We start from the raw sequence: 27,373 nt of genomic DNA on the forward strand, positions 1-27,373 counted from the left end.
GGCTCTGACTGGTAGGGAGGAGAGAAGGAAGTGAGAAGATCATTGAGAAGGAAGTAAGGAAACATGTCTGACATTTTGATGAGAGAGACAAGTAAATTAAATCTGTAGTGGTGTGGGCAGGCAGCACAGATGTGAAATTGTAGCCCTTGAAAAAGAGGAAATAGAACATAAGGTTTTTGCTCCACGTGTGATTAAATCTCATGAGTCCATGGAGAGGAAAATTGAGATGCCGGAGAAATAAATGATGCTGTAAAAACTGACGTATACTGACTGAGTCAGAGGATGAAGATCCCTGAGGGAGATAAAGTTGTTTTAATGATTTCTACTTGGAGCTAACTATGAAGATAAGCTGGACTTCCCACCATTGAAGAATGTAACTATCAACTTTTTCTTATAACCACATGTAGCCAATATTCCAGTCAAGACTAATAGAAAAAAAGAAAACTATCAAGAAATTCAGTAAATCCTTATCTTTTAATATTCTTACTTTATTTGGATATTTACTGGGCATTTAGGAAGATTTCATTTTTGCTTGATACTTTCTATTCCTCCTATTCCCCAGATTTTGGATTTTTTTTTTTTTTTTTTTTTTTCGGTTTTAAAGTGCAACTATAGGCATCTTTTGACTGAAATTTTATTTTAAAAGAATTTATGGCAACCAAATAATGGAATTGTTTTGTTACCTTATTACCTAAAATGGTTCAACCTTAAAGTACACAAAACTGTCAAAAAGTATTATATCTTAATTATATCTTAAGTATTATATCTTAGCTATGTTAGAAAGCAAATTTCAATGTTAAGAGATAGATAAAATTATTTCCTAAGTCATAAATTCAGGTTGCAACCAAAGCAATTGACAGAACAAATTTAACTGGACATAGTGGTGCACATCTGTAATCCTGGCTACTTGGTAGTCTAAGGCAGGAGGATGGCAAGTTTGAAGCCAGCCTCAGAAGCATAATGAAGTGCCAAGTAACCTTGTAAGATTCTCTCTCAGAGTTTAAAAACAATATATATATATATATATATATATATTTATATTTATATTTATATTTCAAAGGGCTGGGGATGTAGCTCAGTGGTAAAGTGCCCATGGCTTAAATCACCAGTACCAAAACAAAAACAAAAACAGAACAAATATATATTGACAGATTATTTTTTTCCATCATCTTGTCTTATTGCTTTACTTAAAATTTTAAAGAAACCAGTGCCTGTTTGGAGCACAGAGATGTTTCAACTTAAAAATAACCAGTTATGAAGCAATCAAGAACCAAGTCCAGTGTTGGGGTTGGAGTTGGGTTTAGGGAGGGGGGCAGGAATGGAGGAAGGAAGGACTGTAAAGATGGAGGGGAAGGGTGGGAGGGAAGGGGGGGAAGGGAAAAAAATGGCAGAATGAATCAAACAACATTACTCTATGTAGATTTATGATTACACAAATGGTATGCCTTTACGCCATGTACAGACAGAGAAACAACATGTATCCCATTTGTTTACAATTTTATAATAAAAAAAAAAAAGTCCTGCTTCTCTATGAAAAAAAAAAAAAAAAAAAAAAAAAAAAGAACCAAGTCCAGTACGTACCTCAACTATTTTACTTTTCTAGGGTTGCCATTACAGAGAACCACAACTGGGTGACTTATGCAACAGAAATATATTGTTTCACAGTTCTGGAGGCTTAAAGTCCAAAATCAAAGAGCCAGCAGGGTTGATTCTTTGAGGTCTATGAGGAAAGGCCCTTGTCCAGGCCTCTGTCCTTCACTTAGGTTGGTCATCTTCTCTCTAGGGTTCTTCACATTATCTTCCCTCTCTGTGTGTGTCCAGAGTTACTCTTCTTATAATCACCCCAATCATTGAATTTGGGACCACCCTAATGACCTTATTTTAACTTATTTACCTCCATAATAGTCCTCTCTCCAAATAAAGTCACATTTTGAGGTACTGAAGGTGATGAATTCTATGTATCAAGGACAAAATTCAACAGGTAAATCTACTGAAGACACATTCTCTGACCTCAAGGAATTTTCAATCTAATATATGATATATAAATTTATTATATTCTTATATTTAATACAGGTTGCATTTAAGAGAAAAGAAAAACTTGCTTTTGTAATAATGATAAGTAGTCACATTTCATCAGTTGTATTCTCAGGTGTGTTTGATACAGTATCTAATTGATACTTTCCAAAAATAATAAACTTAAACATAAGTCTCAAAAAAAAAAAAGAATTTCTAGCAATTGAGTAGGGTGTGAATGTGTATGCATTCATATGTATATTTTTATTTATGTATATTAGAAATAAATATTAGCAAAATTGTGTTTAGTGCTTGAGAAGTCAAAATTGCAACAATGGAATCAGATGTAAAAATTACTTTCCTTCGATCTTTTAAAGGTTGAGAATATGTTTAACCCTTCTATAAGTAAAAAATTAGGATTTTTAAATTGTAAGTAAAAAATAGGATAAGAAGGTTGGTATCATTTTAATATTTCTCATTCCCTTTGTGTGTGTGTGCAAGAGATCACAGCATCAATTGGTTCAGAGACTCTTGACACATATCCCTTTGAATGATAGCCAATAGCTTATTGATATTTTTTTGAGTGAGTTCCCCATCTTGCCAGCTGCCCTGCTCACTGACCAACATTTGCCTTCTGCTTTCAAGTTCTTTCCCTTGATATTCTGTTGGTCAGGTCACTGCTTTAGTGTGTTACAATCTGTGGAACAGAGTTTACAAAGGAAATGTCTTGCTGTTTCCCATAGTTTTGTTGAATCGACCTCGTCTGCAGTGGCATATACCCATTTTTGTCATTACAGAACAGGGCAGAGAACAAGAGACAGAATTTAGATAACAGAGTATTCAATTCAGAAGAGAAAGCTCCAATCAAAATGTAATTAATGACACATAGTGTTCAGGGAATATGGAGGAAAACATTTCCATGTGTTCTACTGAAAAATATTCAGTTTTTAAAATCAACTTGGAGAAGTTGCTGGCTAAATCTAAGGAATTCCCAAATAGTAGAAGTAATCTTATTTCAAGTACAGGAACATCTTTATTCCTATTAAGTCACACAGAAGAATAGGGAGTACTCCAAAGGAGAAATCCAGAGCAAACCCAAACAGGAACACTTATTTTATTTAACAGTTTCAGAATTTCCTCTGAAGGACAATTAGAAACTGATATTAGAATCCCAATGTATATTATGTACAACATATTATTCTTTCTAATTTTAATGTATCATATATCTTGAAGGTAATGTATACTGTAGAAAGCTGCTTACTTTTCTCATTTCCTCGTGATAGTTCAATCATTTCCAACTTCTATTTTTTTTCATGAGGATCTGAGTTAAAAGGACTGCTGTGTGTATTCTAATGATTAATATTTGAAGTTACAAGTATAGCACCCAACTTTTGCAGGGAAGAGTTTGATGTCCAGAGTAAACAAAACAAAACATGTAAGTAACATCACTTACCCCAAATGGTTGAAACAGGACATGTAAATGTGCATTTACTTAGCTCTCTCATGAGCCACCTTCCAGCACTGGCCATTATGGTGTCGTAAGTGCAAATTGAGATGGGATAGTGGGTTTCAGAACTGCAGTGATTTTTTTCCACTCATTTTATGTACAGTAGTGAAGCTACAGAAAGATAAAATGACTATCATTAATTTGGTTGTTAATTAATTAGACTAATGTTTATCTACTGTGCTTCCTGTGGAACTCCAGAACAGTGCTGTTCTATAGAACTTTCTTTGATGATAGAAATTTTTCTGTGCTGTTCAGTACTATAGCCAATAACTACATGTGGCCATTGGCAACCGAAACATGGTAAATGTGACAGAGGAATTGTATTTTTAATTTAATTTAAATTAGAAAATTTAAATAGCCACATGTGTCGAGGCTTTGTTTATTAGACAGTATAGCTATGAGACTATGAGGAGGTTTTATTGCCCTGGCTCTCTTTTTTCTATTCTTAGATTAATGTTTATAGAAATGTGTTTATTTCCAGTAGAATTTTCTTCATTTGGGTAGCCACATTATAGTAGATAGAGATCCTCTCTCGTATCTAATTCTGCTTCTCTGAAGCTCTTTCTTTTGTATCCTGCCTCTAAATCCAGTCTTGTGAAGGAAATAACACATTAAATGAGTTCAAAAGTCACAATAAACACAGCATATGTTGTTGAGTTTTTACTACACAATTGAACTGATATTTTCTAACAGGTTACTATTCTTGATTTAGCACATAGGTTCAGTTTTCAAAAATGACTTTGAGAATAACTGTTTTCTTTGTGTGTATGTGTTTAAATAAAATACTCACTAATGGGTAATCTTAAAATGTGAGAATATTCTTTTTTGGGTCTATTAAGCATATGGAGTGTTTGCATTTTCAGAAAGGAATGAATTAATGGGAAATAAGATTCTGTTATGCACTAGTGCTGCAGCTTTGCAACACAATGTATCTTGATTACAATTCAGTCTTCCAGCATGATTCTACGTGATCAAAGATTTTGGGTTCAGAATTATTTGGTTGAAATTATTTGAAAATAATGTTACTGTTTAACATATTCTATCTTTTCTCTGTTCAGATATGTATGTTAATGGTATGCTAAAGAGGAACTGTCTCTCTCTGTAATTAATTATGCATATATTCATCCAACACATAAAAATCTTAGAAGTTTATCATGATTATATGTTATGACCAGATTAGTAACCATTTTACTTTACAAATATTAATATTACTGGGCACAGTGGTGCACACTTGTAATCCTGGTGGCTCAGGAGACTGAGGCAGGAGAATCACAAGTTCAAAGCCAGCGGCAGCAAAAGTAAGGTCCTAAGCACTCAGTGAGAACCTGTCTCTAAATAAATACAGAATAGGGCCGGGGATGTGGTTTGGTGGTCGAGTGCCCCTGAGTTTAATCCCTACCCCCGCAAACAAACAAACAAATATTAATATCTAAGGACTGGCTCTTTCAGTTTTGAATTTCTTTTGTAAAGGGCTAAATATATGAGATACCACATAGGATTTCTCCTTGCTCAACTTTTCTCTGATAAAATATGGTCCTGTCAGACTTCTTGTCTACTTATTTTCAAATCTCAGTGAGTAGAGATATATTGTAATCTTTTCAACAGAATGGTTTCTAGTTTATGGCATTAATCTTAATTGTAGTTCATAAAGGTCTATTAATTAAAATGGTAAGATTATGTCATCAGAGAAGGCAGAGAATGTTACACATGTCTGTTTGCACATCTCAAAAATCTTTTCCATTGACTTTTCTTAATACCTGTATACCACAAGGAGAGCCTCTGAGAGCCAGAACTTCAGTTTCCAATAGAATGGGATACCATACCTAGCTGATATCTTTCTGAATATTCTGAATTTTTCCTTTTCTTTTCAAAAAGAGAAGGTTGGAGTAGAATGAAGCAGCTATAACTTTCCTATGCTCATATGTGAATAAACGACCAGTGAAACTCCACATCATGTTCAACCACAAGAATGGGATCCTAATTAGAATAAGTTATACTCTATGCATGTATAATAATAGGTCAAAATACGTTCTACTGTCATGTATATCTGAAAAGAACAAATAAAAAAGAAGAAAAGGTTGGACACATTAGGGGAAAATGAAATAGTATGAAATGCAGAAGAACTCTGAAAGTGAGTAGGAAGAATCAGAAAAAAACTTCACCTAGGACAAATTTTGTCTACCTAGTCTTAATGATAAAAAGGAATATGATAGGAATGAGGGATTGTCAACTTAGCTCAGTATTATTTACCCTAGAACTCATTACTTGGGCGAGTCACTATTCACAATTTATCTGGACTTTTGTGTATGCAAAGTTTGTATATTCCCTAAGTATATACAAATATATATACTTAAAAAATTAAAAGTATATAAAAGCTAATAAGTCTATAATACATATATATCAGTTAAATAAAATATACTTAAATATAAAACCACATATTTATACATGCACAATTTTGTGCAATTTTATTAAGATTAAAAAACAACTCACTATATTTTTCCAGAATATAAATTCCTTTTGAGGTCTCAGGTAGTTGAAAAAATATTGGCCTCTTCTAGTCTACTCTTTTACTACCTAGAAGTATTCTGAGGTAAAACTTTAATTTTCCTTATTATGTAATTTCATGTATCTTACATTATGCTTATTTGATGTGAAAATATATGTGATGTGAAAATTATTAAGTTATTATTTGGCTTTTATTCATTCTTGATTTTTGTATCTAGAAGAGTATTTTTTTTTTTTAAGCAAGAATTTTTATCACCAATTTAAAACTCCTGTGTAACCAATCCTTCCAGTGAGTGACATTACATGGCACAGAATGGAAAATTATTTTGGATAACCTGGCCTACAGTGGTGGGGTGTGGGGAGCAGACAATTGGGAGTAGAAGCCTCAGGTACATGTCCAGATTCCCTTTCCTAGTGTATTTAAAATGGGAAAGTCACTTGAAAAGTCTCAAGGTCCAACTTCATTGTGGGAACTGGAAATGAAGTGCCTTGTATTTCTTCTGTAGTAATAAGAATCATGGATGAAAATACTGTGAAACTAGAAGGTATTATACAAATGTCAAGTATTAATATAACTCATTCTTTGAAACAATTATTTTATGTCCTTATATTTTGTATAAATAAGAAAAGATGCTTATTTTTCAACTCGTGTGAACAGACCGGTCTTTTGTGAACTACCCTGGCTTTTTGACTCTTTAGGATGGTCTTGGATCAAAGGATAAAGAAGTTTCTTCTATTTTTCAATGGCTATGCAGTGTCACTAGCATGTCTTTCTAGTGACTAATAGTAACAATGAACAATGATCAGCAGACTCAGCAAATTTTTGTTAGTAAATGTGGTGTGGAATTATTCATTGGAAAATTAAGGAATTTAGAGCAACAGTGAAGTGAGAAAACTCAAGAAGTTGAAAGCATGTTTTGGAGAAAAACTTATTTTGATATTTTAAAAAAGACTTGAAGTATTTTTCCCAAGAATAGAATTTTTTTCAACTTCTCTGAATTTATTTATAGTTAATGCTGTTCTTATCTTTCATTTTATATGGGAGCAGGATTATATTTTTAGCAAATAAGGGCCTCAAAAAGCCCAATCTAACTTTACATTTATCCTTTAAAACAGCTTCAAAACAAGTAGGCATGATTATTGTTATCATTATTATTATGAATTCAAGTGGTTTTTGAGGGGTGAGTCATATATCATGAATAATTCACTATTTTTAGTAAGCTTGTACTGTTGGGCAACCATCATCATAATGTTTGAGACACCTCCATCAACCTGGAGGAATACTCTCTTACCCGTCTGCAGTCAGTTCTATTCCCATCCACAACTGCAAGTAGACACTAATCTGATTTCTGTCTCCATAGGATTGCCTGGTATAGAAATCTCATTTGAATAGAACCATAGTCTTTCATGTCTGACTTCTTTCACTTAGCAAAATGTTCTTGAGGTTTATCCAAGTTAGTTGTAGCATCTATCCAGTTGGTTTCTTTACACTGTTGAATAGTCCATTATATGGATATGTCACATTGTGCTTATCTAGTCAGTAGTTAATGAACATTTGTATTATGTCTAGGATGTGGCTCTAATAAACCATTTGTGTATATTTTAGAAACCAAACAATCTATTCAGACTGTATGTTCTGCCAGAAGGATTCTTTAGACAGAAGTACATATGAAAAGACTCTTTTTTTCTTTTGACTAGTAAATTCTATCAGAATGATATGAAGTTCTGGCAGAGATCAAAACCATCTTGATGTCCCTAAGGGACTGAATTTACTCTTTTTTGTTTCTAAGAATATCTTTTTTATTTAAGAATGTAAACAAACACTGTCTTTCCCACATTAAAAAAATGTTTTTACTAGTGCATTATAGGTATACATAGCAGTGAGTTTCATTTGGACATAATCATACATCCATGGAATATATTTGTTCCCAGTACTTCCCCTTTCCCTTCACTGCTCCTGCCCCCCCTTTCCCCCTCCTCTGCTCTACTAGTCTTCCTTTTATTTATTTTTTAATTGGTGCTTTATAGATACACATAAAGGTAGAATTCACAGTGGTATATTCATATATGTGCATGACATAATTTGGTCAATATCATTCCATAGTTCCTTCCTTCCTCATATTTTCAGTATTACTTCATTTTAGGTGTGTGTTTTGGAAGTGATTAAATTGATGTTTGTTTTTGTAAATTAATCTGATAATTTTTAAAAATATACAGTGAAATTTCAGCCACTTACATTTACTATTATAACAGGTCTACTTGGCTTTATTTCTATGATTTTGTTATAGGTTTTCTTTTATGAATTCTTGAATTATTTTTACAAGTTCTAACTATTCTATGACACTTATTTCCAGTTTTTTCCCCCCCAGAGACTACTTTTAAGCTTCCATAGAATATATTTTAACTTAATTAAGAATATTAAGACACAAACTATGCCATTTTCACTTCATATTTTATAAAAGGAAAACTTTTATTCCAACCTTCTCTAAGATGAAGAATATTGAGAAAAGATAGACTTAATTTGGCTGAGAAGAATGAAGAATCTTTGTGCAGGAAGCGCCCTGAAAGTTGGTCCTAGAAAAGGAATAAGTGGAGTTACAGAGAAATATATAACGATTTGGAAAGTTTTATAACATGTAAAATCACTTATTTCATCATTTTTTGGGGGGTTGGGGGTAATGGTTGCTTGGCTGTTTTACTATGTGACCTTTCATTCAGAACCTGAATATAATCCTCAGGACAAAACTTCCTCCAGCAGTAACTGGAAATGTAAATGTTGGGTAATGGGAGGAGGAGCCTTTATCTGGAGCAGACCTCTGGGAGTCAAGGAAACTCCCAGCCCTGACACTGCAGTACAGGCTGTGAAGCATCTAGACAGACTGTACCACACAGCACGCAGACCTGTTCTGAATGGAGAACATTGTGGCTCAGCTGAACATATCAATGCTGTTGTATATCTTCTTTGTAATCTACATTTTTATGATTCAATAAAATACATAAATTTGCTTGTGAAAGTATTGACTTTTTCTGTGCTACCCAAAATGAAGCTGCCTTCCATATAGCTGAGTTTAATAAATGACTGTTGAATTGAGTGAATGCATGGATAAACACAGTTGTCAGATATGGCCCTGAAGAGGTGAAATGTTTAATTTAGTATGTATATTCACTTTCCATTTTGTTAATAAGAAACTACAGACTGGAGCTGCAAGATAACCTTTACTAATGAGACTGACATTGCATACACAAACAACTGAAGCCTCTTTACCAGACTTGTAAAGTATTTTCATTTTACAACCAAATTTGATTTGTCCTGCCAAATTTGCATTGCTCTGCTCATTATTATCAATAGCAGTCTCTTCCTTTTTTACCCATTTCCATTTAGTTCGTGACTAAAGTGAAACTTTTTCAGTCAAACATTTTTTTTTTTATTTGTAAAGTAATTGCTATCAGTAAATAAGAATTTTGAAGCCTGTGAAACTGGGGTCCAGTCTTTGAGTCATTTTATTTAGGACATGCCAGTCTGCTTGGGAAACATTATTAGCCTAATTTAGAACCAATTTTTTTTTAAATGAGTACCTTTTCTGTGAGCCTTGTGCCTTTCACATTTATACTATACTGACACACAGGTTCAAGGTGAATAACTATTTGAGGCATTTATATGGAAATATACCATTTAATGCTTTTTCTAATTATTATAGCAGTATAACCAGAGCAAGTCACCTTTAGCATCAATACCATTTCATAGATGAGGACCAGATTAGTGAAGATGTTTTACATACTTGGTGGCTAATTGGGGCAAAGTTTAATTCTGCTGAGTTTCAGGCCAAGTGTCTTTACTTTCAAGAAACACAACCAATACTTTGGTACGAACACTGTGTTTAACTCTCAGACTCGGGGCTCATAATCTGTGTGCGTCACTTACATTTGGAACAGGGTGAAGTAGACATGAAACATTTGTATGTTTTAAAGCCAACTTGAGCTCTGCCCTGCTAATTACAAAGGCACAGTCACCTTCTGCATTGTGTTTGAACTTTAACTCAGATCTAACTTTTAAGTTAGAGCCAATTCCCTCAAAGCAAGACATAGAGAAGATTTTTAATCGTTCTTTCTCTCCACAGGCAATCCTTCAATTACACTGAATGACAAACACATAATGTCTGTCCCTTATTATCTTAAATACACATATTTAGCACCTGAGTATGACTTCTCACCTGGAAAACAATTCTCTCTCTTAAGGGCTAGCCCAAACTAGGAGAAACACATATAAGAAAAAAACAAGTTTCAAAATTCATTTTCCACATAATTTAAATGGTAATTAAAAATATCTTCATCCAAATCATAGGAAACTAGGAATCCCCCCCAAACTAAGAGGAACTGAATTAAACTTACATGTGTCTAAAATTTTATTATTCAAACAGTGAAAACAAATGGTTAATGTGACTCAAGAAGAAAAATTGAATTTTGGATATAAGATCCAACCACTTTAAAATGATTTTTTTTTGCATTGTTTCCTTGTGCTTTCAAAAGAAAAAATGAGAAATGCAATTAATATGGTTTAACTCTGCAGGATAAATATTATTATTTAATGATGTATAAAACAACTCTATCCTAACAGTTTCATGCTGGGTACAGAAATGAAAAAAACAAACTTATGTAAGTATGCATTTAGGACATTTAATTCTTTATTTTGAGCATATGGACTCATTTAACTTTGTTACCTATCAAGTGGATATTTTGGGAGTCATTGTGCATATCACATAATTCTCAAAACTCTGTCATACAAAATAAATGTAAGACACACAGACTGAAACCTAAATGTATCCATTTACTGATGGACCATTTCCTTTGCCCACCTCACTAATTCTACTAATGTAAAAGATATGTCATAATAAATAATGATACAGTCGGCATTGCTGAGTGAGCACCTGTATAGCCAAAATACAGTCAGACCTGTGTATCTGCACCTGGTTGAGAGAATGGTGCCTCCAAATTGAATTCCACCTCCTGAGCCAGACATCAAATGTTTTCACAAACCAAACTATATTACCATTGAATCCCACTTCTGCCCTTCACAGTGAGACTAGATCGTGAAACCATACTTTTCTGCTTGACACACATTCCCCAAAGCTTTCATTCCTCTGAGCTCCTGGTCTTGCTCTTTCAACCTGGAATGTTCTCACTGTACAGTATCATAAGTCCAATTTGTACTTCTCTGGAACATTTTCTCTATCTTTTTTTCCTAGTCAAAAGTAATATATTTATACTTTTTCATGCTATTTATTTACCACTTGAATTCTAGTTATTTTTCAGTATGTTTTGTGTTTCCTATAAAATTGCAAGTTTTCAGAAGACAGACCATGCTTCTGTATTTTCCATGTCACCTTTGAAAGTACCTATCATAGTCACCTAGGAAATGTCTTTTAAAGAAGGCACAACAGTCCACTGGCAAACACAAGACTAAGTAGTGAATCCTTGATGAGTTCTTTTTCCTTATAAGTTGACTACATTTTGGCCTTGATAGCCTTACCTTGAGTTCTTCTACATCTAAATCCTCCATATATATGTGTGTGTGGATATGTATATATGTGCATACATATATATAATTTCTCTTTTGAAGCAGGGGTTGAACCTAGGGGTACTTAACCACTGAGTCACATTCTCACCCTTCTTTTTTTTAAATTTTGAGATAGGGTCTCACTCAGTTGCTTAGGGCCTTATGTTGCTGGCTTTGAATTTGCAATCCTGAGACTCCTGAGTCTCCTGAGATGCTGGGATTATAGGCTTGTGTCACCTTGCTTGGCATTCACATTATTTTAAAAGGTATTTATAACTGAAAAATCAATAGTGGTTCAAATGGGTAAAAAAAAAAAAAAATCACCTAGATTTAAAGGTGGAGAATAAATACTTTATAGGAATTGTAGAGTACTTTGGTGCAGTGGATTGATAGTAACTTGCCCCTGTAACTTTTGGGGTATGTTATAAGGATATTAATGCTGGTGTCAAAAAGATGCCCTTTGATTGATGAATGGATAAAGAAACAGTGGTAAATATACACAAAAACAAACAAAAACCCAAAATGAGACTGCCTAGGTTCAAAGCTAGTCTTAAAGTAACTAACTTGTCTAATTTATGTTGTATCATATGTAAAATGAGTCTCTACTTCAGGATATTGTATGGTTGAAATATGGTAGCTTACATAAAGCATGTAGGATTTATTATTACTATTGTTATTATACTTTTTCCCTTAATCCAGTTCAAGAGTGCAGCTATCAATATTGACATTTTTTAGATGGGAAAAACAGCTTCCTATTTGTAATTTATTATGCAAGTTTGTTCTTCTCATTTTCTCAGGACTTGGGGAAAAGAAACTTCCTAAGAACTCTTCACTAACCCTAGAATATGTGTTACATAAGAAATATAGCAACTTAATTGCTTTGGACACTGTTTATTGCAATATCTGGCATATGTTTATTTTGGATTTTATTAAATAGCAAGCTTCCTTTGTCATTGTGCTTAGATTCAAGCAAGAGAACTCACTTTGACTATTTAAACAGAATAGTGTTTTAAAGCAGAATATTGACATACAGAGTTAAGAGGGCTGCTGGGAAAATGTGGTATTCACGTACAGAAGAATGAAACACGACTCTTATCCCTTCCTAGTTACAGAAATCAACTCAGAATGGCTTAAATATTTGAATGTAAGATTTGGAACTACAAAGATACTAAAAGAAAAGTAGGGGAAATGCTTCAGGACAATGAAATGGACAAGAATTTTTGAGCAAACCTGAAAGCACAGCAAACAAAAGCAAAAATAGACAAGTAGGATTACATAAACCTGCACAGCAAAGGAAGTAATCGCCAGTGAAGAGAAGAATTACAGTATGAAAGAAAATATTTGCAAACTATAAATCTGATAAGTCTTTGATATCCAGAATGGTGAATTCAATAACAAAAACCCAAATAACCCAATTAAAAAGTGGGTAATCATCAGGGAAATGCAAATCAAAACCACAATTAGGTATCACCTCACTCCAGTGGGAATGGCTAATACCAAAAAGACAAAGGCTAGCAGGTGCTGGTGAGGATGTGGAGAAAAAGGGAACTCTTGCACACCATTGGTGGGAATGCACATTAGTGCAGCCATTGTGGAAGACTCTATGGAAATTCCTCAAAAAATTAAAAATAGATCTACCACACGATTCAGTGATCCCAGGCGCTAGTGCATATCCAAAGGAAAAAAAAATCAGTATATTGAAGAGACATCTGCACTCCCATACTCATTGCAATACCATTCATAATAACGTAGAGATAGAAACAATCGAAGAATCCATCAACAGAAAAAGTATCCACGCAGAGAAAGACAAGTATTGCATGTTCTCATAAGTGGAATCTAAAACCACTGGTCTAATAGAAGTTCAGAGTATAAGTTAGTTACTTGAAGCTGGGGAGAGTAGGAGAGAGGGAAGGATAGGGAAAAGTTGATCCATGACTATTAAGTTCCAGTTAGACCAGATTAAGAAATTTTGGTGTGCTGTTGCACAGTAGGATGACTACAGGTAATGATAATGCATTACGTATCTTAAAGCTGGATGAAAAAAGTTTGAGTATTTTCAATATAAAGAAATGATAGGTGTTTGAGGAGCTAGATATATTTATCCTGATGTAAACATTGGACAATGTACACATGTATTGAAAGATCACATGACTTTTATGTATTTGTTAAAATTACTTTAAAAAATCTACTCTCTTAGAAAACAAACAACAAATAAATGCAATGCTCTAATGAAAAAAATCTTAGAAGGAGGTCTTTGGCACATGCATGAGGTTACTTTTGAATTAAATTCTCTGAAGTTGAATTGCCAACTCAAAAATGTGTATGATGTGATAACTTTTGATAAATTTCTTTCTGCAGAGGTTATACCAACTTGAACTTTTACCAGAAACTTTTTACCAGAACTTTTACCTTTTTAGTCATCTCTTTGTTGGCACAGAACATTTTCAATCTTATTGGGCTTTGCCAGCCAAAATGGCAAAAAAAAAAAGTATCTTGAAGTAATTTTTACTTACTTTTTTTTTCTTTTTTACTTTTCTCATCATCTTATTTATTTATTTTTGCTTGTTCTAACAGTTTCAGTGAGAAATATGTCTTATTCTCCCACTGGGTTTACCTATTTCTCTCTTAATTCTTTCACTTTTTCTTTATAGGTATGTAGGCTGCATTATCAAACATGACAGATTTAAGACATTCTATCATCCTAGTAGATTGATTCTTTTATCATTATAAAGGGTTCATTCTTGACTTATTCTTAAATTTTTTATTTGTTCTAATTAATTACACATGACAGTAGAAAGTACTTTGACGGTCATGATACATAAATGGAATATAACTTCTCATTCTTATGGTTGTACATCATGCAGGATCGCACTGGTCATGTACTCATGTATGCACATAGGGTAATAATGTTTGATTCATGTGACTATTCTTCCTATCCCCAAACCTCCTCCCCTCCCTTCTCTCTCCTCTGCCTAATCCAAAGTAACTCTATTCTTCCCTGGCCACCCTCCCGTTTATTGTGAATTAGCATCCTCATATCAGAGAAAACATTTGGTCTTTGGTTTTTGGGGATTAGCTTATTTCACTTAGCATCATATTCTCCAGTTCCATCTATTTACCAGAAAATGTCATCATTTCATTCTTCTTTAAGTCTGAGTAATATTCCATTGTGTATATATACCACATTTTCTTTTCTTTTATTTAAAATTCATTTTTACTGTAAACAAATGGGATACATCTTGTTTCTCTGTTTGTACATGAAGTAGAGGCATACCATTTGTGTAATCATTCATTTACATAGGGTAATAGTTTTTGATTCTGTTATTTTTTTTCTCCCCCCCACCCCGCCCTCCCTTATCCCTCTATAGAGTCCCTCCTTCCTCCATTCTTGCCCCCTTCACACCCTCTATATGTGTCATCATTCGCTTATCAGTGAGATCATTCGTCCTTTGGTTTTTTGAGATTGGCTTATCTCACTTAGCATGATATTCTCCAACTTCATTCATTTGCCTGCAAATGCCATAATTTTATTATTCTTTATGGCTGAGTAATATTCCATGGTATATATATGCCACAGTTTCTTTATCCATTCATCAATTGAAGGACATCTAGTTTGGTTCCACAATCTGGATATTGTGAATTGAGCAGCTATGAACATTGATGTGGCTGTATCTCTGTAGCATGCTGATTTTAAGTCCTTTGGGTATAAACCAAGGAGTGGGATAGCTGGGTCAAATGCTGGTTGCATTTCAAGTTTTCTGAGGAAATATCCACACTGCTTTCCTTAATGGTTGCACAGTTTGCAGTCCCACCAGCAATGTATGAGTGGGCCTTTTTCCCCACATCCCCACCAACATTTATTGTTGCCTGCATTTTGATCATTGCCAGTCTGACTGGAGTGAGATGAAATCTTGGTGTAGTTTTGATTTGCATTTTTCTACTGCTAGAGATGTTGAACATTTTTTCATATATTTGTTGTTTGATTATATTTTTCTTCTGTGAAGTGTCTGTTCAGTTCTTTAACCCATTTATTGATTGGGTTATGTGTTGTTTTGGTGTTAAGTTTTTTGAGTTCTTTGTATATCTTGGAGATTAATGCTCTATCTAAGGTGCATGTGGTAAAGATTTTCTCCCATTCCATAGGCTCTCTCTTCACATTATTGATTGTTTCCTTTGCTGTGAAGAAGTTTTTATGTTTGAATGCATCCCATTTATTGATTCTTGATTTTACATCTTGTTAAGGGAGTCAGATCCTATTAGGCACGGGGTCTCTGTTCTAGTGCCTAAGTCTTTAATCCACTTTGAATTGAGTTTTGTGCAGGGTAAGAGATAGAGGTTTAATTTCATTTTGTTACATATGAATTTCCAATTTTCCCAGCAGCATTTGTTGAAGAGGCTATCTTTTCTCCAGTGAATGTTTTTGGCACCTTTGTTTAATATGAGATAACTGTTTATGTGGGTTTGTCTCTGTGTCTTTATTCTGTACCATTGGGCTACGTATGTTTTGGTTCCAATACCATGCTGTTTTTGTTACTTTTGCTCTGTAGTATAGTTTAAGGTATGGTATTGTGATACCTCCTACTTCACTTTTTCTGTTCAGGATTGTTTTGGCTACTCAAGGTCTCTTATTCTTCCAGATGAAGTTCATGATTGTTTTTTCTAGTTCCATGAAGAACATAATTGGGATTTTAATGGTAATTGCATTAAATCTGTAGTATGACCATTTTGACAATAATAATTCTGCCTATCCAGGAACATGTGAGGTCTTTCCATCTTCTAAGATCTTCAATTTCTTTCTTTAGTGTTCTGTAGTTATCATTGTAGAGGTCTTTCACCTCTTTTGTTAGATTGATTCCCACGTATTTTATTTTACTTTTTTGAGGTTATTGTGAATGGGGTAGTTTTCCTAATTTCTCTTTCAGAGAATTCATCTTTGATATATAGGAACACATTTGATTTATGGGTACTGTTTATATATCCTGCTACCTTGCTGAATTTATTTAGTTCTAGAAGTTTTCCAGTGAAATTTTTAAAAGTCACTGGCAAATAGTGATAGTTTGAATTCTCCTTTCCCTATTTGTATACCTTTAACTTCTTTCTCCTGTCTAATTTCTCTGAACAGAGCTTCAAGGATGATGTTGAATAGAACTATTCAAGAAGTTCCTTCTTATCTTGTTCTAGTTTTTAGAGGGAATGCTTTCAATTTTTCTCTGTTTAGAATGATGTTGGCCTTGGGTTTAGCATATATGCCTTTTATAATGTTGAGATATTTTCCTACTATCCCTAGTTTTTCTAGTGTTTTGGAAATGAAGGGTGCTGTATTTTGTGAAATGCTTTTTCTGCATCTATTGAGATGATCATCTGATTCTTGTTTTAAGGTCTATTGGTGTGATGAATTATGTTTATTGATTTCCATATGTTGAACCAAACTTGCATCCCTGAGATGAACCTCACTTGATTTTGGGGCACTATCTTTTTAATATGTTTTTGAATGCAGTTTCCCAGAATTTTATTGAGAATTTTTTTTTTCACTTATGTTGATCAGGGATATTGATCTGAAATTTTCTTTCCTTGATGTTTCTTGCTTTTATATTATGAGTGAGATTGAGGAAATTTTCGTGTCATTTAATGGTAAAAATCTTTCTGTGGTTATAGTTGGTCTGTTTTCCTACTGCAAATTGGTCTTTTCATTGATTTATAAGGCATTTATAGTTTCAGGAAATTATTCTTTATCTGACATATGAATTGCAAATATTGTTGCAATCTGTCAAAGGTCTTCTGATTTTGCATTTAGTGCCCTTTTCTCTAACTTTAAATCATCTTATTTTTATTGTTTTTCTGAATAATATTTTTTTTAGTACAGTAGCAGTTTTTTATAATTTTTTGATCTGAAGTTGTTTGAACCCATGGATTCAGAGTGCTGATTGCATATATAATTTCTTTTTTAAAAAGTTTTTCTAACTAGTTACACATGGCATTAGAATGCATTTTGACACATCATACATAAATGGAGTAGAACTTCTCCTTCCTCTGGTTGTACATGATGTAGAATCACATGGCTTGTATAGTCATATATGTACATAGGGTAATAAAGTCCAATTCATTCTACCCAATTGTCTTTTGACTTTACTTTTGGTGGTATTTGTCATGAAGAACTTCTCTTTGTATGTCTATTGCCAGATTTGTCAATCTGACAAAGTATGTGTTCTGACTTTTACATATTATAAATCGATTAATTTTTCCTGGGTATGTATATAGGAACTCAAGAACTACCAGGTAGGTCAAATAAATCCAAATGTGGTATATATATGAAGCCATATCTTACCAATGCCTCTCTCTATTCTCTTCAGTAGATCCCCATTTCTTTTTTTTAATTCCACTGGTCTTAAACTGAAATCATTTTCTCTAGACAGTTCAAAAATTCCACTCCCAAGTCAAGGTTATATGTACTTCTTATGTCTTCCCATGACTTTCTATTCCACCCTAAAAGAAAATTATGAGGGTAGAATTTCCATCCATATAACTTATTGCATTTAAATAGAATCATATAATATGTGACCTTCTGTGACTGCTTCTCTCACTTAGCATGTTTGCAAGGTTCATTCATATCATCATTCCTTTTATGGATGAACAATATTCCATTGTATGGATATCACAATTTGTTTATCCATCCATCAGCCATGGACCTTTGCATTGTTTCTGCTCCTTGTGAATAATGCTGCTATAAGCACTCATGTACTAGTTTTTGCGGTGTGTATGTATGTTTTTATTACTTAAGAGCATATACAAGAACCAGAATTGCAGGGTCATGTAACTCTGCTTAACCTTTTGAAGAAGTGCCAAAGCACTGTCCTACCATGTTTTCCCATATGTTCCCACCAGCAGTGTAAGGGTTCTGATAGTTCCACATTCTCATTAACACTTATTATTGCTTATCTTTTTTTATTATAACTATCCTAATGGGTATAGAGTGGCATCTCTTTGGGATTAGTTGCATTTTTCTAATAATGTTTGACATTTTGCCTGTGCTTGTAAACCTTTTTCTATATCTTATTTGGAGAAATGTTTTTCCATTTAAAATGTTGAATTACATGTGCTTTTACTATTGAGTTGTAGGAATCCTTCGTATACTTTTGATATACATTCCTTTTTAGATATATGATTTACCAATATTTTTTTCCATTCTCTGGGTTATTATTTTACTTTCCTAAAGACAGTTTTGAAGCACAAATGTTTATAATTTTGGTGAAGTCTAAAGTATGTATTTTTTTATTTAGTATCATATCTAAAAAAAGTACAAGTATCATATCTAAAAAAAAACCCCATGGGTCAAGGAAGGGGAAAGGAAGTTGGTGGATTAGAAGAAAGAAGCACCTCACAGCAACTCACTCATAAAGTGAAAAGATAGCTTCTCATCAAGGTAGGTAACGTCGGGGAACTCACTGAAACTTATTACTGAACTGTTCAAAAATTTTAAATGATAGGGGTTGGGGTTGTAGTGCAGTGGTAAAGCACTTGCCGATCATGTGTGAGGCACTGATTTTCAGTACCAAATATAAATAAAGGTCTTGACAACTAAAAAAGCATATATCAAAATTCATTAAAGTTATAGAGATGCACAAAGTCAGAAACTTGAAAGTAAGCAATAAAAAGGAAAGTGCCAGTTGGGGCACCAAGGAAGGAGAGGGGTAGTGCTGATGAACAAAGGAGGTGGCATGGCCGGTGGATAAAGAAAGAATAATAAAAATAATAAAAAGTCAACACAAGGAAACCTGTGTGTTAAAGAGGAAGGCTGATTTTAATGGACACAGAGTCCCTAGGGGGAAGTAGCTTAGTATAAGCAAATTCAAAATTAGTTCCCCTGAGGAAAATGCGCCTGAGCAGATAAAGAGGACACAGGGCTCACAGTGCTCACAGTGCTTGGTGTGGTGTAGCCGGTCTCTGCTCGCTGGACTGGCAAGGAAAGCATCTGCCATAGTAACCACATGTGTGCACAATAATAAAAAATCTACCACCCTCATGAGCACCAGCACTGGCATTGCTGCTGGGGTCCATGTGAGTGCCCAAGGGGAAAAGCCCCTACCACGTGCATGTGTGCATGTGAGTGCCTGGCAGGAAAAGCTGTTGCTGCCATGGCTGGTGCAAATATCAGAGGGGAAAAATTCCTCTGGTGCCACCATCCCAGCTTGCACTCAGTGCAACTGCTGGCAGTGAGAGGAAACTGGGAACACCTGCAGCCAATTAAAAAAAAAAAAAATCCCCAGAAAACACTTGAACCAGAGAGATCAAAATAGGCACAAAGAACCTTATACCTGGACCATTCAGACTTCAGATTCTAAGGGAGAAGCCTATTTTCATTGCTGGTGCTATAGCAGACACACAGGAGCATGCAGTCCAGGGCAGATACCCAGTATTTCATAGGCATAGTGGTGAAACTGAAACCTCTGAAGGTTTTGACCCTATGCCTAAAAGTGGATTTTACCAGAGACCTTAGAGATAGAGTCATCCCGCAGTGACTGGCATCCCCCATAATAGGGAGTGTGGATCAGTTTTCAAACTGCCCTCCCTAGAGTTCCAAAACTCAGAGACTAAACCCCAATTACTAGAATCTCCAATTTTGAACACTACACCACCCCCATCATAGAACACACAATTCGTACCCAAATTGTGATACGCCACAAAGATTGGAAGCTGAGCTCTGTTAAAACCAGTCGTGTCTCCTAAACACAAAGGCAGTCTCCGACCCAAAGACCACAAAGCCAAAATCAAATGTGAAATTTGAAATTCCATTCCTCCCAATAGTTTTGACCACCTCAGTAGAAACAAACTCCTTATTTCTTACCAAGAGTTTTTCTTTTTTCTTTCTTTCTTCCCTCTCACTTTTGTTTCACTTACCCATACTCATTACACTTTCATCCTTTAAAAAATTTTTAACAATTTAAATTTTTTCCCCAAAATTATTTCATTGTATTACCTTGCTTTCTTCCATCTTGCATTATTTTATGTATGTGTATGTAATTGGGTGTGTGTGTATGTGTCCAGAAAAGTGAAAAAAATTTATAATTATAACTTTGCTTCCTTCTGCACTTATTATTCAGTCTTGATTTCTCTTAGGTTGGGGTCAAGTATACTGTCAGGGGCGGGCTCTGAGGGCCCCAGAGCCGCACCGTGGCCTGATCTCTAAGATGGCGCCTGGCAGCTTGCCAGACATAGCTGCACTCATAAACAAGTTTTAGGAAGTAACTCTGGTTGGCTGTTGTACTTGAGGCGATCCTGGTATCTACCTGGAGACTGTTCCTTGATAGGCTGACTTTCCTGGTAGTCTACTCTCTGATAGACTGATGTTCTCAATATAAGTCGGAGACTTGTGGAATAAAGCCCTTTGGGTTCCTGTGATCAAGAAAAGCGTACCGTTGTGATTGTCCCCGCGGGCGGTGGGCGATCATAGTATACATGGGTTTGAGTTGATTAGATCTTACATTGGCTAGTTTTCTCATACCTTGGTTATGGCCTCTTTTTAACTCCCCTTCTTCACTCTCTCTCCCTACTAACAATTTTTCCTGTTCCCACTTCTCTCTTTATATTATGACTTTCAGTTAACCTTTTCTTTCTTCTTGTTTACAGCTGACTTCTGCTGCCTGCTTACTGTCTTTCTGATCACTTTTTGAAAAATTTCTCCCACATTCCTACCCCATTTTCTCTATACTTTTAAGAAGTTGTAAGTCAACCAAACAATAGAATTATATCATTTATGCAATTCATACTCCAGTTGAGGTGATTATTAATATAGATAATAATCTGCATTACATAATAGACACTTGATGTCAAATGCTGGATCTATTTCACAGTTTTCTATTGCTGGTACTGATATTAATTACTGACCCCAACATTCTTATAGGTGGCAATTAATGTAATGGATGTCAAAGTAGAATCTGGATATTTATTTTTACACATCAGTTACTGACATTAGTGCTATTCTTAGCTCCCCCTTCCTCTAAGATGGACTGGAAAGTGATTGGGATATTTCAAGATTATAGACTAGAAATCATGTTGCTGAGAAATTCCTAGAACCTAACCAAACAACAGTGAATCTCACCCCGCATGAGACACAAGAAATAATCCCACCTAAAACTAAACATAACTTCAACTCATAGAATCGGGGAGACGAAGTCCCCAAAAGAAAAATCAACCACCAATGAGGAACAATCAGAGGGGAACTTTAGCCATCCACCTTGACATCTACTCATGTATCAAAAACAGAGAGAACTATAATAATAACAGTAACTACACATATAAGGACACGAGTAGAGAAAGGAGAATTCAACTGAATTGATGCCCAAGTCCAGGACCTCTGAAAACATAAGGAAATGAATAAACAAATTTTCCCCAAATCTTCAGAATGCTCCAGCAAAGATTCCACATATATAGAAATGGGTGAAATTCCAGAGGAAGATTGAACTAAAAGAAGAGCTAAGAAATGCATTAAGAGAGCTAATTCAGGAGATGAAAGACTACTTCAACAAATAAATATTGAAAAGAAACCAGTCAAAACTCCTAGAAATCAAAGACACAATGAATAAAATTAAAAATTTACTCGAAGGCAACAGTTTAGATTGAATAGGAAATAGAATTAAGTCACTGAAGTCAGAATCTCAGACCTTGGAGATGGGATGCATGAATTTGAGTACATGGACTATAATAAAGGGGAAAACAGAACATTTTGATCAGAATATACAAGAAATGTGGAGCAATATCAAGAGACCAAACCTGAGAATCAGTGGAGTAGAAAAAGAACATGGAGGTACAAGTTAAAGGCATTAAGAATAATTTTCAATGAGATAGTTATAGAAAACTTCCCTCATTTCAGAAATGAGACCATTTCAGAAATGAGATAGACATACACATACAAGAGGCATACAAGACCTCAAATATATCTGACCAAAAGAGAAGTTCTTCAAAACACATCATAATCAAAATGCCTAACAGAAAATAAGGAAAGAATATTAAAAACTGCAAGAGAGAAACTTCAGGTCACATTTAAAGGCAAACCAATACAGTTAACTTCTGACTTTTCAATGCAGATACTAACATCAAGGAGGGCCAAGAATAAGATATTCCAAGTTCTAATAGAAAGCAATTGCCAACTAAGATTGGTATACCCAACAAAACTCTTTCTCATTTGATGTGGAAGTAAAAACTATGAATGATAAAGATAAACTAAAAAATACATGACAACAAAACCAGCACTATAAAAAACCCTCAAAGATAAATTTCACAGAGGAACCCAAAACAAAATTCAAAACTCTCAAACAAATGATGATCAATATAAGACTAATCAACTAAAAGAGAATCAAGACAATTAAATATTTAAAAAGATAACACACGACAAACATATCCACAATAACACTAAATATAAATGGTCTCAACTCTCCAACCAAAAGACATAGACTAGCAGAATGGTTCAAAAATCAAGATCCAATTATATGCTGTTTGTAAGAGACTTATCTCATAGGCCAAGACACTCACAGGCTGATGGTAACAGGATGGAAAATGTGTTCCATGCAAATGGAGTTCAAAAAGAAGCAGGAGTAGCTATCCTCATATCTGATAAAGGTGATTTCAAGCAAAAATCAGAAGGGACAAAGAAACCTATACAAGTTTGGGACAATCTAAAAAGAAGTTAAAATGACAGTAAATATATATGTACCCAAAGTTGAAACACCCAGTTACATTAAAAAATACTCCTTGATATTAAATCCCAGATAGATCTCAACACAATAATTCTAGGTGATTGCAACATACCCTTATCACCAACAGATAGATCATCAAAGCATATAATCAATTCAGATATGTCCAACCTAAATAATAGTATAAATAAAATGGACCTAACAGATATCTATAGAATATCTTGTGAGGGGTTTCCATGTCCCACATGGATGAGGGGAATAGTTTCTGTCAAAGGATGACAGTGTTGGCAATAAATCAATTAATTACTAACAAACTTATTAATCAATAAACACAAGAGCCAATAATCTTTTCAATTGTTGTTGCGGATCAGGCCATACCAGATCTGGCCTCCAACAAGAAGTTGGAGATCCCTATCTTCACCTTCATTTATAGTTGTACAGGTAAAGGGGCCAGACCCAGAGGGGCTTCTTCTGTGAGGAACAGAGTGGGGTGGTTAGGGAAACCATTTGCTTAGGGAGTTAGCATATCCTCAGGTGGTTAGCCACTTTATAAAGGACCACTTATTCCCCAGCAGTCTGAAACAGTTTCCCATGACTGTCAGTTCCTGTGAGTCCGACCTCTGTATCCCATGGCTCAGCCAAGTCTGATTCTGCTAGACACGGATGACTTCCCACAATATCTCACCCAAAACCTGCTGAATTTATCTTCTTCTCAGCAGTTTTTGGAACCTCTTCCAAAATAGACCATATTTCTAGGTCACAATAAGTCTTAGCAAATACAAAAATATCAATATAATCCCTTGAATTTTATCAGACCATAATGGAATGAAATTAGAAATCAACAGCAAGAAAAATATTAGATACCACATAAATATATAGAGATTAAACATTATTATTTTAAATGAATAATGGATGAAAGAAGAAATGAGCAAAGATATCAAGAAATTCCTAGAAGCAAATGAGAACAGAAATACAATATATCAAAATGTGTGGGAGAGTATGAAAGCAGTAGTAAGAGGAAAATTCATTGCATTGAATACCTAGAGTAAAAAAATAGAGAGATCCCCATAAATAAGTTTATGCTCCACCTCAAAGCCTTAGAAAAAAAAGAACGAAATAACAGCAGAGTCAGGATATAATAAAAGACAAGATATAATAAAAATCTTAGCTAAAATTAATGCAATTGAGAATAAAAAAATTACATATGTACCAATGTAACAGAGTTGATTCTTCAAAATGATAAAAATATTGATAAACCATTAGTTAAAAAGATAAAGAAAGAGGAGATCCAAATCAGTGAGATTAGAAATGAAAAAAGAGATATAACCACAGATATTCTGAAATCCACAGGATCATTAGAAACTATTTTGAAAATTTATGCTACAATAAACTACAAAATCTAGAAGACATTGACAGATTTCTAGATACACACAACTTGCCCCAGCAGAACAAGGAGGATATAGAAAATCTGAATAGACCAATATCAAGTAATGAAGTTGAAAGAGCAATTTAAAGCATTCCAAAAATTCAGAGCTCAGGACCAGATGTATTGTCAGCCGAGTTCTACCAAACCTTTAAAGAAGAACTAACCCCAGTCTTTCTCAAATTACTGCATGAAATTGAAAGGAAAGGAGCACTCCTAAACATTTGATGAAGCAAGTATAATCCTGATACCAAAACAGACAAAGACCCATCTAGGAAAGAAAACTACAGACCATTATCCCTGATGAACATAGATGCAAAAATCCTTAATAAAATATTAGCAAACCACATTTAAAAACATTCAAAAGATAATATACAATGATCAAGTAGGCTTCATACCAAGAATGCAAGGCTGGTTCAATATATGCAAATTGATAATGTAATTCACCATATAAACAGAATTAAGAACAAAAATCATGATGATCTCAATAGATGTAGAAAAGATCTTTGATAAAATACAGTAATGATTCATGTTTAAAAACAGTGGAGACTAGAGATCGAAGGAACTTACCTTAACATTATAAAGACTGTATACAACAAACCCATAGTCAACATCATATTGAATAGAGAAGGACTGAAATCTTTTCCTCTAAAATCAGGAATAAGACAAGAATATCCACTTCCACTACTTCTGTTTAATATAGTTTTCAAAACTCTAGCCAGGACTATCAGGCAAGAAAAGGAAATTAAAGATATACGAATTGGAAAAGAAGAAGTCAAACTATCACTGCTGATGACATGATCCTATATCTAGAACATCTAAAAGATTCCAGCAGAAGACTTCTAGAGTTGATACATGAATTTAGCAAAGTAGTAGGCTACAAGATCAATACTCACAAATCAATAGCTTTTCTATACTCCAACAGTGATGCAGATGAAAAAGAAATCAGGAAAACTATCCTCTTTATAAAAACTTCAAGAAAAATAAATACCTGAAAATTAATCAAACCAGGGAGATGAAAGATCTGTACTATGAAAATTGTAAGACACTGAAGAAAGAAAGTGAAGAGGACTCAGAAAATGGAAAGACCTTCCATGTTCTTGAATAGACAGAATTAATGATGTCAAAATGTCATGACTACCAAAAGCAATGTGTAAATTCAACTGCATCCCCATCAAAATATGAATGAAATTCTTCACAGAACTAGAAAAAGCAGTCCTAAAATTCATTTGGCAGAATGAGAGGCTCAGATGATCCAAAGTAATTATGAACAAGAAAAGTGATGCAAGAGGCATCACAATACTTGATCTCAAATTATATTACCAAATGACAGTAGCAAAAACAGCATGGTACTGGCATTAAAATAGACATGAAGATCAATGGAATAGAACAGAAGGCACAAAGACGAACTCACATTTTTTACAGCCATCAGATACTTGACAAAGGTGCAAAAAATATATGTTGGAGAAAAAACTAGCATTTTTAATAAATGGTGCCGGGAAAACTGGATATCCATAGGCAGAAGAATAAATTTAGATCCCTATCTTCTACCTTGCACAAAAGTCAAATCAAAGTGGATCAAAGACTTAGAAATTAGATCAGAAATCTTTCAACTGCTAGAAGGAAACACAAGGTCAACAGTCCATCATATAGGTGTAGGTATTGACTTCCTCAGCGATACCTGAAAGTTCAAGAAATAGAATGATGTGTGATGCTATAATATTGAAAAGCTTCTGTATAGCAAAGGAAACAATTGAGAGAGTGAAGAAAGAGCCTACAGAATTGGAGAAAATCTTGGCCAGCTCTTCCTCTGACAGGGGCTTAATATTAAGAGTATATGAAGAACTCAGAAAGCTCAATGCAAAACAAAAACAAAAAAAAATCCCTAAATAGTGAAATCAATAAATGGGCTTATGAACTAAATAGAAACCTCTCAAAAGAAGAAACACAAATGAACAAGAAATATATGAAAAATGTTTAGCATTTCTAGCAATTAGGGAAATACAAATCAAAATTACACTAAGATTTTATGTCACTTCAGTCAGAATGGCAATTATCAAGAACACAAATAATAATAAACGCTGGCAAGAATGCAGGACAAAAGATATGTTCTTACATTATTGTTGGGGTAGCAAATTAGTACAACCACTCTGAAAGCAGCATGGCAATTCCTAAAAAACTAGGAATGGAACCATCATATGATACAACTATCCCACTTCTCCATATTTATTCCAAAGATCTAAAATCAGCATACTACAGTGGTACAGCCACATCAATATTGATAGCAGCACAATTCACAATAGCCAAACTAATGAATCAACCCAGATGCCTGTCAGTAGATAAATGGATTAAGAAGATGAGAATATACACAATGGAGTTTTACTCAGTCATAAAGAAGAATGAAATAATGGCATTTGACGGTAAATATATAGAAGTGGAGAAAATCATGTTAAGTGAAATAAGTCAGACTCAGAAAATCAAGGGTTGAATGTTTTCTCTCATATATGGAGGTTAGAACAAAACAAGGAAAAGAAGGTAGTTGGAGAGGGCATTGGATATTATAAAGATACAGGAAAGATCAATGGAGTAGAAGGAGAAGGAGAGTGAGGGAGGAAGGAAAGGAAAGGGGAAGGAAAATGGAATGAATTTAACAAAATTACATTATATTCATATATAAAGGTACC

The sequence above is a fragment of the Sciurus carolinensis genome, chromosome 3, assembly GCF_902686445.1.
Source record: "Sciurus carolinensis chromosome 3, mSciCar1.2, whole genome shotgun sequence".
Classification (NCBI taxonomy): domain Eukaryota; kingdom Metazoa; phylum Chordata; class Mammalia; order Rodentia; family Sciuridae; genus Sciurus; species Sciurus carolinensis.